Source organism: Epinephelus moara, chromosome 7, assembly GCF_006386435.1.
Source record: "Epinephelus moara isolate mb chromosome 7, YSFRI_EMoa_1.0, whole genome shotgun sequence".
Lineage (NCBI taxonomy): Eukaryota > Metazoa > Chordata > Actinopteri > Perciformes > Serranidae > Epinephelus > Epinephelus moara.
In genome coordinates this window covers 41,289,856-41,301,391 of record NC_065512.1, presented here as the reverse complement: position 1 = coordinate 41,301,391, position 11,536 = coordinate 41,289,856, and the positions used below count along the sequence as shown (strand labels likewise).

Below are 11,536 nucleotides of genomic sequence, written 5' to 3'. Positions count from 1 at the left end.
TAAGTGCATAAATGAAACAGGCTTAATGTCCAGAATATGATAATTTATAGTTACTTATTTATTAATATCACTGTTTTTTTTTTTCTTTCTTTGATCTATGAAATGAATCTAGTATAAAGTCATGACGTTACACACTCCGATACAGTAGGTGGCGGCATGCACCTTTAAGATTGGTTTGTAGCCCACCATTAAAACAAAAGAAGAACAAGAGAACAAGAAGAAGAAGAAGAAGAAGAAGAAGAAGAAGAAGAAGAAGAAGAAGAAGAAGAAGAAGAAGAAGAAGAACAACAACAACAACAACAACAACAATCTTCTTAATGGAAACTGAAAGCATCCGGGCTCTCAACAAGGTGGGCAGCTGCATGTAACCCGACACAAAAACATTTCTTTATGGGTTATAACTAAGTTATTAAGTGTAAACTTGCTCATGGATGATATTTGCAAACCGGTAACTGACTTCCCATGTTATCGTTATAAACAAGAAAGCAGCATCCTCAGCTGGACGAGTAACGCTGTGTTAGCTATCGTTAGCTCCCTAACATTGATAAAACTTTGGCACGACCTAGGGATGACATTTATGTTAAGGTTATCGAGCCATTAACGGTGAAATTGAAAGAATAGTCCGTTGAAGACGGGAGGTTCCAGACGTAAAAGCGAATTCAGTCTACCGATAGCACTGCTGTGGAATTAGTATAGTCTGACGTTAGGAAGAGTGCTAACGTTACAGCTAGCTCAGTGTAGCTATTTGCCGAATTCTGACTGGTATGTTAACTGTTTCAGTAAACAAAACTCCCCTCTAAAAAATGATACGAATGTTATTAGAATTCAGTCTGTTATTCGGCATACGTGTGAGCCAGTATGTAATAGGTCACTTAACTGACACTAAATAGAAATGCTGAACGTGTGTCGTCAGTTGTGCCGGTGTTTCGGATTTACTCGCGACCCTGTTAACTGGCGACCTTCAGCCGAATGCGTCTGTGGTTGTCGTAGTGACAACAGCTGTTTTCAACCAGGAAGAGAACACGTAGCTGTCCTCGCGAAGGCCTCTTTATTCATTTTTTCATAACAATATCAAAACATAGCCGACCTGACCTCACCTCGGTACTCTAAACCGCTTTGCAGGAGTTAATGGACTTTTATACCACATAGCCTACAGCCTAGTGTTTGTCATATTTGTACGCTTTTAATCGCCTTAATGCTACAACATAAATAGATAATTTATCTTAGAGATAAATCTATTATATAGCTGCTGCTTTATTGCTTAATTTAAAATAAAGTATTTCCACGTGAGTATATGAATATTGGCTTTATCGACCTGTAGCACAACAATAAACGTTAGGTTTATGAATTAAGTGGATTTAAAACCGCTGGTTTTTGTATTGGAAAGCAGTGAGATTGTAAAATTTTCCTCAGTGCATGGACAGTATGGTCACAAGTTGATCTGGCTACCTCCCAATGTGAAGACATAGCTAGCTGTATGTTGTCGGATTTTTAATGGATCTGTCAGTGAGGTGGTATTGTCATAGTGGTGCACCACATTAATTGTGCGCTTTTAATTTATTTTCCCATAATGAAGCAGGTTCGAATCCCGTGAAAATATTCTTTTTCACGTTTCACAGGGCTGAACGGTTCTTTAATATGGCACATGTTTATTTAGGCAGGCACCAGAGACAAAACTGTATAGGCCTATTTAGAAAATTTATTCCAGATAGGAGTTAGATTTACAGGAAAAGCAACTTGGCTTCTTCCTGTTTTCAACATTCCGTCATAACAAGTTTGATTCAAACCGTGACTGAGTGTCGGTCCGTGACTGGGTTCCTCCAACAAGAGTCCAAAGACGGATCAGGTTGGCTATGTTTTGATATTGTTATGAAAAAATGAATAAAGAGGCCTTCGCGAGGACAGCTACGTGTTCTCTTCCTGGTTGAAAACAGCTGTTGTCACTACGACAACCACAGACGCATTCGGCTGAAGGTCGCCAGTTAACAGGGTCGCGAGTAAATCCGAAACACCGGTGTTTCGGATTTACTCGCGACTATGGCTGCGTTCAGACTGCAGGCAAATCAGATTCAAATCTGATTCCTTCTCAAATCCGATTTTTGACTGCTGACTGTCCACACTGTTTTTAGCAAGTGTCCAAATCGGGTTTGGCTCTTTTCAGACTGGGCCACATTATTGACCAATCTGACAGGTTGCTGTGGCAACAACATCGGAGCGGAGGCGTCATCTAGCGTGTATTGTGTGATGTCATATAAGGAGCTGTTCAGACTCAGACACATCTGTTCAAATGCGATTTGAAACTACCTCCTAACCTAAACTACCTGGTTTCGATCTGGTTTGCAAAAATCGGATTTTATGTCATTTATGACTGTTCAGACTTCATAAGAGCCATCTGGTTCCAATCTACATTGGCTAAAAATTGGATTTTGGCTGGCAGTCTGAACAAGGCCTATGTTAACTGGCGACTTTCAGCAGAATGCGTCTGTGGTTGTCGTAGTGACAACAGCTGTTTTCAACCAGGAAGAGAACACGTAGCTGTCCTCGTGAATGCCTCTTTATTCAATTTTTCATTACAATATCAAAACATAGCCAACCTGATCCGTCTTTGGACTCTTCTTAGAGGAACCCAGTCACATACTAAAACTCAGACGCGGTATGAATCACACTTGTTGTGACGGAATGTTGATAACAGGAAGAGGGCAAGTTGCTTTTCCTGTAAATTTAACTCATATCTCTAATACATCTTCTATAGGCCTACACAGTTTCGTCTTTGGTGCCTCTTTAAATAAACATGTGCGCACACTAGAGCACGGCTTGGGCCGTATTTTCCTGACTAAACCCGACCCAAGTCCGAGACAGTTATAAAAAAGCCCGGCCTGAACCCACAGTACGGCACTGTACACACACAGTCAATGGAGCAGCATATCAAGTGGGCCGAACCCGAACCTAGCCCCCCAGTTGTATAAATCCAGTTAATTCATAAAGTTTATTCAACAAGACAATAACCCCTTTTCCACCGCAGGAACTTATCATTTACCTGGGAATTTGAAAAACCTTGGCGTGTTTCCACCGAAATTACTAGGTAAATAACTTTCCCTCAACCCCAAACTTTCCCTGAAAAAAGTACCTAATAGGGATGTAGGACTTTTCAGATAACCAGGAATTGTTGAGGGGCGGGGCTGTTAGTTGAAGAACGCTGATCGGTGGATCACACACTTGCAGCGTTCCGCACTTCCGTGTCAGTGTGTCTGCAAACTTTATTTCATTTCTACAAGCTTCACTTTGTTTGTGTTTTGATTATGGATGGGTGCCAAAACCTGGTGCTAATTTAGCCCCGGGGCTAAATTATCAAAGACGGTAGTATTGATAAGCGCTAACGGTATCGGTTCTTTTGTGCTGGTGTTCTGACAATTTCTGCTGCTTTGTCAAAAATTGCTACCGCTGCACAAACTGATAGGTCTGCCTGTCTATCGATTCACCCGACTTAACACGTGCAAGTCAAGTGCTTACCGATAATACGACACAGTACATGCAATTATTCAATATTTAAATTCAAAAGCAAAGCCAGGGTGCAATCTACATGCTAACTTAACTTCTTAAGTAGGCCGCAAAAAGTTATGGGCGTGGACTAAACTCCTCCTCCACACACACACACACACACACACACACACACACACACACACATGACACAGTAACCAGTGAACAGCTGAATGGCCGTGGTGGAAACTAAAGTGAAGATAACGCGAAAATTACTCGAGTTCACGGCAGCTACACTCGTTACTATAAGTGACATTAAACCTTAGCGAGCAAGAAACCAATACTTTATCATATCACGTGTTCAGCAAGCATGAACATGTAAACATGTAGACAGCGTTATTCAATATGCTCCGTCCACAGTCTCTCATCCGCCGTCACTAACGTTATGTCTTACACAAGGACAGCACGCGAGTTCAGCAGATAGCGAATTGTTACTAACAAGCTCAAATGACAGCTGTCTGTATGTAGACTAACTTAGTTTGACACTTATCTTAGAATACTTTCAAACTTAGCTGCTGGCTGAGACAAACAGCCCCTCCTCTCCCCACACCAGCACGCATTTATTTCCCCCCATACCAGCACGCAACCAGCCAAGCTGGCGGAGCCAAATACAGGGCACATGCCGAATCATCTACTTCATCACGCTAATTTCTCTTTTTATTGAATTTGAATGAATTCAAATTCAATAAAAAGTGCGATGGAAATGCAAACCATACAAATTACCAGGAATTCTTTTACCCAGCTAAATAAATTCCTGGTAATTAAAGTTCCTGGAAATGTTGGTGGAAAAGGGGCTAACGTATCTGTTTATGTTGTAGCCTTAATATTTATAGCAGTGGCGGCTGCTGGTCTTTCAAACAGGGGAAGCTCACTTTAAGTTTACATCATAAAATGTGTCATATTGTAGCGAGGCAGTAACTTATAAAAGGAACATTTAATTGAAACCGTTTTCAACCACACTCATGCCATAGAACCACAGCAAAACACACCTCAAAGATTTTCAGATGGGTTTAAACACCTGAACTGTACAAATGGTGAAAATGAGCTATATTGCTTGTGGAAATAAAGAACTCCGGACAGCACTCTGTCAGAAGACTCCACTCACAAATATCCGCATAGGACTGAGCTCGAAATGCGAAGCGCTGTCAATCACAAAGGGGTTCAGCCTTTTAGACAATTCCTCCAATCATCATGCATTCACCGAGCGTCCTCTCCGGCCTACTGCTCCATTAGGTCCCAGGGAAGCTGAGCCTCCCTGGAAGTGACGATTTTGTTGCATTTATCCAATGACCGTCTCGCTTTGCTGCATGAAAAAACCTGCTCAGCGCTGTCTCATAGGAATGCTTGGAGGCTCCGCGAGAATGTATGACAGGTAGGTTGCGTTTGAAAACTGGTGATAAACAGCTGACGTTTGAACATCATAGTCATGATGTTAAACGCATCCTAGAGCACGTTTAATGCAATGTAAATTCTTATTTTAATGTAAATTCACTAGTGCATATTTGACTATTTCTTCTATGAAATTTAAGGGGAAGTTCAGCCTCCCTTGTTGTTTCAAACTATCGCCCCTGATATATAGGTCATATTAAAAATCGAATACCATTTATGTAAACTTGGAAATAATCAGAAAATGAACAAAGCAAGCAGCTGTTTAGCAGATTTATCTCTGAGATAAATTATCTTTTTATGTTGTAGCATTAAGGTTGTTAAAAGCATACAAATTTGACAAACACTAGGCTGTATATATGGTATGGTAGTCAATTAATTACTGCAAAGCGTTTTAGAGTTCCATGCAGTGTACCCTTGGAATCCTTTGGTCTTGCCATGATCTGAGAAAGCCCCTCTTTGCTTTGAATATTAACTTAACGTTTGACACCTTCACTTAGTTCTGATGTCATATTTCCCACCATCACAATACTACCTAGCAAACAATGATCTGCTGGAAACTGGAGGCAGAGCCACATTTATAAAAGGTGTACACTGAGTGCAAGTTAAATTACATGAATGAGCCTCAGATGAGTACATCGAGGAGATATGACCTTTAGCCAGGGCTGTACGTTAACTTTTTTAGCCCATAGCACTGGTGCTACAGAGGGTGATAATTTTGTAGCACAGGCCAGAAAGTTTGTAGCGCCTGTCACGATAACAAATTTTGCTGGGCGATTAATTGCGTCAGAAATTATTGCGATAAGCGATAATATTGCGCAATATTGTGCTTTTTAAGACCATTTTTATTATTGTTGTAATTTTGCTGTTTTTAGACCATTTTTTAAACTTATATAATGATAATAAAGGCATAATGATGCAGGTACACCCTTTTAAAGAGAATATTTACGAATGCAAAAAAAGAAAATTTAAATATCAGAAATAACATGTAAAAATACCAAAATGAATAAATAAAGACCTTATAAATACAAAAAAATAGACTGTCAGTCTCTCACTCTCAGGTGCGCAGTTAAGTTGGTCGTATTCACTCTTTTTGTTGAGATGGTTTTCGAACAAACCTGGCATACCGGCTCATCCAAATTACTGGGCTCCCCTCTGTCATTTGGTTTAAATCCAAAACACTCCAACACAGGGGCCATGGCATTTGGTTTAGGAACAAGATCCCTGTCTTTGTCTTACGCTCAACTCTCTGTTTTCTTCTCCGCCTCGTCTCCCCCTCACGAAGATCGCACTTTGTGTGTGTAGCCCATAGCCCCGCCTCCCCCACAGAGACAAAGACACTTGATGACAAGAGCTTTCCCTACGTTCATTACGCTAATGAACCAAGTCACCTGGCTGCCAGACGATGCACGGCAGTGAACGCTCTTGTCGTCTAGTGAAAAAACGAGAAAAAAACAGACCACACACACACACACACACACACACACACAAGCGGCTTGCAAGCAGTCTGTTGTACGACGGAGTATTAGGGCCACATTGAAGAAAAAAATTCAGAGATTTCGAGAATAAAGTCATAATATTATGAGAAAAAACTCATAATATTACAAGAATAAAGTCGTAACTGAGAAAAAGTCATAATATTACGAGAGTAAAGTCATAATATTACGAGAATAAAGTCGTTATTTAATGAGAAAAAAGTCCAGGCCCGGAGTGGCTAATCGGGAGGACCGGGACAATTCCCGGTGGGCCGGTCTGACGTTTGGGCCGCGAGGGTCGGTGTTCAGGTTTTTTTTTTTAAATTGGGCCGGTGTTCAGTCATGGCACTGGGTATCACGTATGCTGCTACCGCTATCCCTGGGCCGCCTTCACTGGCGCCCTCTGAGGTGGAGACACTGGCTCTGTGCAGCTGTGCGAGCTGCGCTCCGATTACACACGCATCTCCGGCGATGAATTTTGGAGTCATTTACCGTCACACCTCTTCATTAAGCGCACGGATGAAGGTGAAGTCTCTGCAGCAGCTGAATTGGTGAGGTGGAGACACCAGCTCCACGGTGCTCTGCAGCGGTGGTCTGATTACGCACACATCTCCAACGATTTGTGGAATCGACCACCGACACGCCTCCTCATCAGAAGAGTGGACGGAGAACGCCGAAGTCCCTGCGGCACCCGAGGTCCAGACAACGGCTCCACGGAGCTCAGCAGCTGCGTCTGACTATGCATACATCTCCAACCACCACCATTCAAGTTAATTAATTATCAAGTCAATGAATTGTGTGGCGTTGAAACATATAACATAATATTATATAATTTAAATAATAGTATGATGCGACGCCACATAACTGGGAAACTTTGTCTTGTAGCCCCTCAGAAGCAAGATCCAGCACCAAGTACCAGCCATAAGCCCACAAGTCCAGAGTAGGCACTACTTATTTGAACAGAATATAGATTCTGATATTGTTGAAAAGGATGTTGTGTTGTAAAGAAAAATGTTGGAGATGTGCACTCATGTTGAAATAAATCTACATTGTGAAGCAACCCTTACTTGCACTGAATTGGAAATATTTTAGAAAAATACACTGAATTACAAGGCTTTAGAGAACAGTGCGCTATTGTAGACTTAACATGCAAGGTTATAATAGGTCGTGATCTAAAGTGGGCCGGTCTGAGACATGAAACTCCAGGGCTGAAAATGAGTCCCACTCCGGCCCTGCCTCCAAATATGTGTCAAGGCAACACACCTGAGACAAAGAGCAGCTGCCACAAGCAGGTTCATCCTCTAACCCATTCTGTTTGTTGTTGGTTATTTCCTTAAAAACTATGACTTTATTCTCATAATATTATGACTTTTTTCTCATTAAATTACTTTATTCTCGTATAGTGTTGTCACGATACCAAAATCTTTGTTTCGGTACCAATACCAATATGAATTTCGATACTTTTCGATACTCTTCGGTACTTTTCCTAAGGAAAAGTCCTTTTGGATAAAAACCTTTAGAACAATAAATAGTAGGGGTGTAACGGTACCAAAAAAATCATGGTTCGGTCAGTACCTCGGTACGGACGTCACGGTTTGGTAACTCAAATGTTCCACCAAGTTTGTGTTGTCTCGTGTTGTCTCCCTTTGCGAGGCAGACTTTCTCTTGTCTTTTTTCACATGCGCCAGCTGCGAATGTTGATACAGGTGTTGTCATACACACCACTTGCGCAATCTGTGCTCCAGTAGGAACAAGAAAGGCGTTTGTGTGCATAAATGAGTAAAATAAATTAACTAAATTAATGAATTGAATCAGTTTCAAAGTACCGGTATTTTCCAAATGCAGTATAGTACCGTTTGGAATACTCTAGTACCGCGGTACTATTTTAGTACCGGTATACCGTGCAACACTATTCTCGTAATATTATGACTTTATTCTCGTAATATTCCGACTTTATTCTCGTAATATTATGACTTTTTCTCAGTTACGACTTTATTCTTGTAATATTCCGAGTTTTTTCTCGTAATATTACGACTTTATTCTCGAAATCTCCGGAAAAAAATTTTCTTCAATGTGGCCCTAATACTCCGTCGTACTGTCGCACGCGTGCTACTAGGCAAATAAATTCATCGCACAAACATTTTTTTCCATCGCACGTGCGACATATATGTCGCACTGTACAGCCCTGCCTTAAGCACAAAGGAGTGAAGTTCGTCAGTGCCACAAATTTGGTTATCTTGCAATATTTGTTTAATCATTTTAAGATAAGATACACCTTTATTGATCCCATAATTGAGAAATTCCAGTGTTACAGCAGTCAAGGGAAAGAGTCAGATTAAAGATTTCAAAATTTAAACTTAAAAAACTAGGCATGCAAAATAAGTACAAAAATACAAGAAACGGCAATAAATAACAATAACAATAATATCATAATAATAATAATGATAATGATAATAATAATAATAATAATGAGCAGCAGTGAATGAAAATGAGCAGTGAATAAAGGGAGCACATCTAGTGCAAGTGATTGTATGTGCAAAACAGCAGACAGCTGTGGTGTCCATAAAGTGTCCATAGTGTCAGTAAAGTGTCCATGGTGCAGTTTACTGTGAGCAGTGCTGGTTATGTAGCCTGACAGCAGCAGGCAGGAAGGACCTGCAATAGCGTTCCTTCACACACTTTGGGTGAATCAGTCTATCGCTGAAGGAGCTCTCCAGAGCTTTTATTTCCTCCTGCAGAGGATGGGAATCATTAGTCCTCAGAGATGACAGCTTGACTGTCATCCTCCTTTCTCCCACCACCTGCACAGAGTCCAGAGAGCATCCCACGGTGATTAGCCACCCCTACGTGCTCCAGTTTGTCCCTCAGAAGTGCAGGCTGTATGGTGTTGAAAGTGCTGGAGAAATCAAAGAACATGATTCTCACAGAGCTTCCGGGCTTCTCCAGGTGAGAAAGAGCTCTATGCAGGAGGAAGATGACAGCGTCGTCCACCCCAATGCCAGGCTGGTAGGCAAACTGCAGCGTGTCCATTGAAAGGCCTACTGCGGGGCGGAGACGAGACAGGACCAGACGCTCCAGAGTCTTCATGAGGTGCGATGTTAATGCCACCGGTCTGAAGCTGCTGAAGTCCTTGGGGTGCGGAGTCTTGGGCACCGGTACCACGCAGGATGTCTTCCACAGCTGTGGTACTCTCACCAGCCTCAGGCTCAGGCTGAAGATGGTTTCAACTATCCCGCACAGTTGGTCTGCGCAGGACTTCAGGAGCCTGGAGCTGATGCCGTCTGGACCCGCAGTCTTCCTCGTCTTTATCCTCCTCAGCTGATCTCTCACCTGACAGGTAGTGAAGGACAAGCTGGAGCAGGGGGGCTGTGTGCTGGGGGGTGGAGGTGATGAGGTGGGGGGAGGGGTGGGGGGTGGTGAGATGTCCAGGAGAGCGGGGGTGGGGGAGGTGTTGAAGCAGTGTGCCAGGAGTGTAGGTGAGGGGGAAGGTGAAGGTGAGGATGAGGGGGGTTGCAGCCGTGATGTCTGGGCCAGGGGAGGGGCAGACTGATCAAATCTATTGAAGAACAGATTCAGATCATTCACCCACTGCTGGTCGCCTCTGGCCTGGGAGTCTGGTTGTTTGTGTCCTGAGATGGTTTTCAGACCTCTCCAGACTCCGCTGACATCGCTCTGCTGCAGCTGTTCCTCCGTCTTCTTTTTATATTCTTCCTTTCCCCGCCTGATGTTCCTTCGTAGCTCCTTCTGCACGGCCTTCAGCTCCTCCTTATTTCCAGAGTTAAAAGCTCTCCGCTTCTCCTTCAGGAGAGCTTTTTATCTGGAGTAATCCAGGGTTTGGTGTTGGAGAAGCGGCGTACAGTCCTGGTGGGTACGGTGCTTTCCACTCAGAGGTTCTCTCTGCACCAGAGGTCTGTAGAGCACCAGAGGTCTGTAGACAGGCAGAAGATGAACCAGGTTGTGATCAGCTCTTCCCAGGGGGGACAAGGGGGATGAGTGGTATGCCTCCTTGGTGTTGGCATAAAATAAATCCAGTGTTTTACAGTCTCTGGTGTGGCAGGAAGCATACTGGGTGAAGGTGGGCAGCGTGGTGGATGGACAGGCGTGGTTGAAGTCCCCAGAGATCAGAAGGAGGGCCTGAGGGTGCTGTGTTTGCAGCCTACTTGTAACAGAGTGGAGAATGTCACAAGCAGACTCAGCCTTCGCAGACAGGGGGACATACACTGCTACCATAATAACATGAGAAAACTCCCTGGGTAGATAATATGGTCTCATGCCAACAGCCAGCAGCTCAATGTCCCTGCAACAATGCTGTTCCTTGATAGTGATGTGCCCAGAGTTACACCATCTATCATTCACAAACACAGCCAGCCCTCCTCCTTTCCTCTTACCGCTGTCCGCTGTCCTGTTGTGTCTGATGAGCTGGAATCCGTCCAGCACGGCGATCGTGTCCGGTACTTCCGCGTTCAGCCATGTCCAGCACGGCGATCGTGTCCGGTACTTCCGCGTTCAGCCATGTCTCGTTAAACACCAGCACGCTGCTCTGCCGGTACTCCCTCTGATGGCGAGTCAGCGCCGACAGCTCGTCCATCTTGTTGGGGAGCGATCTTACATTCCCCATAACGACGGATGGGAGGACGGGTTTGTACCATCTCCTCCGTTGTCTGCGCTGCACTCCGCGCGCGACATCCCCGTCTCCTTTTCCGCAGCTAGCTGGGAATATCGTGCCTCTCCTCGGGCCGCACCGCTGTGTGTTGTAGCGCTAACAGCTGGCCCCGGGTGTAAACAATGGAGCCACGGCTCGGCGCCAGGTCCCCGCACACGATCGTATCCATAGAAAAATAGGAGAAAGAATGCTATATAGAGAGCAGTCTTCGTCTCCATAACAAAACAGAACATTATAGCTGCTGCGCAGTGATGGGTCGGATCTGGGCATTTTTAGGCAATTCTGAGCAACAAGCAGAAGAATTGGAAGATATTTAGGAATTTAGCAACACAATCTGCCTTTTGCATCAGCTGATGCTTGAACTCACAACCTCTGAGACTAAGAATCAATTCCTATCTCACTGAGCTAATTAGTCAGTGACAATTCATGTATAGCTTCACAAATTGACTAAGCCAGACGTGCAGGTTTAGCAGCC

The 11,536-nt window shown here is 43.6% G+C and overlaps 1 protein-coding gene across 1 annotated transcript in view; it reads left to right on the top strand.

Annotated features, from left to right (window-relative positions):
- Positions 1 to 277: 277 nt before the first annotated feature.
- LOC126392767 (transmembrane protein 50B-like) overlaps positions 278 to 11,536 on the top strand; it is a 27,087-nt gene continuing 15,828 nt past the window's right edge. The window contains exon 1 of the mRNA XM_050048382.1: positions 278 to 350. The gene's annotated coding sequence lies outside the window, so the exon portion shown is untranslated. The remainder of the gene's footprint in view (positions 351 to 11,536) is intronic.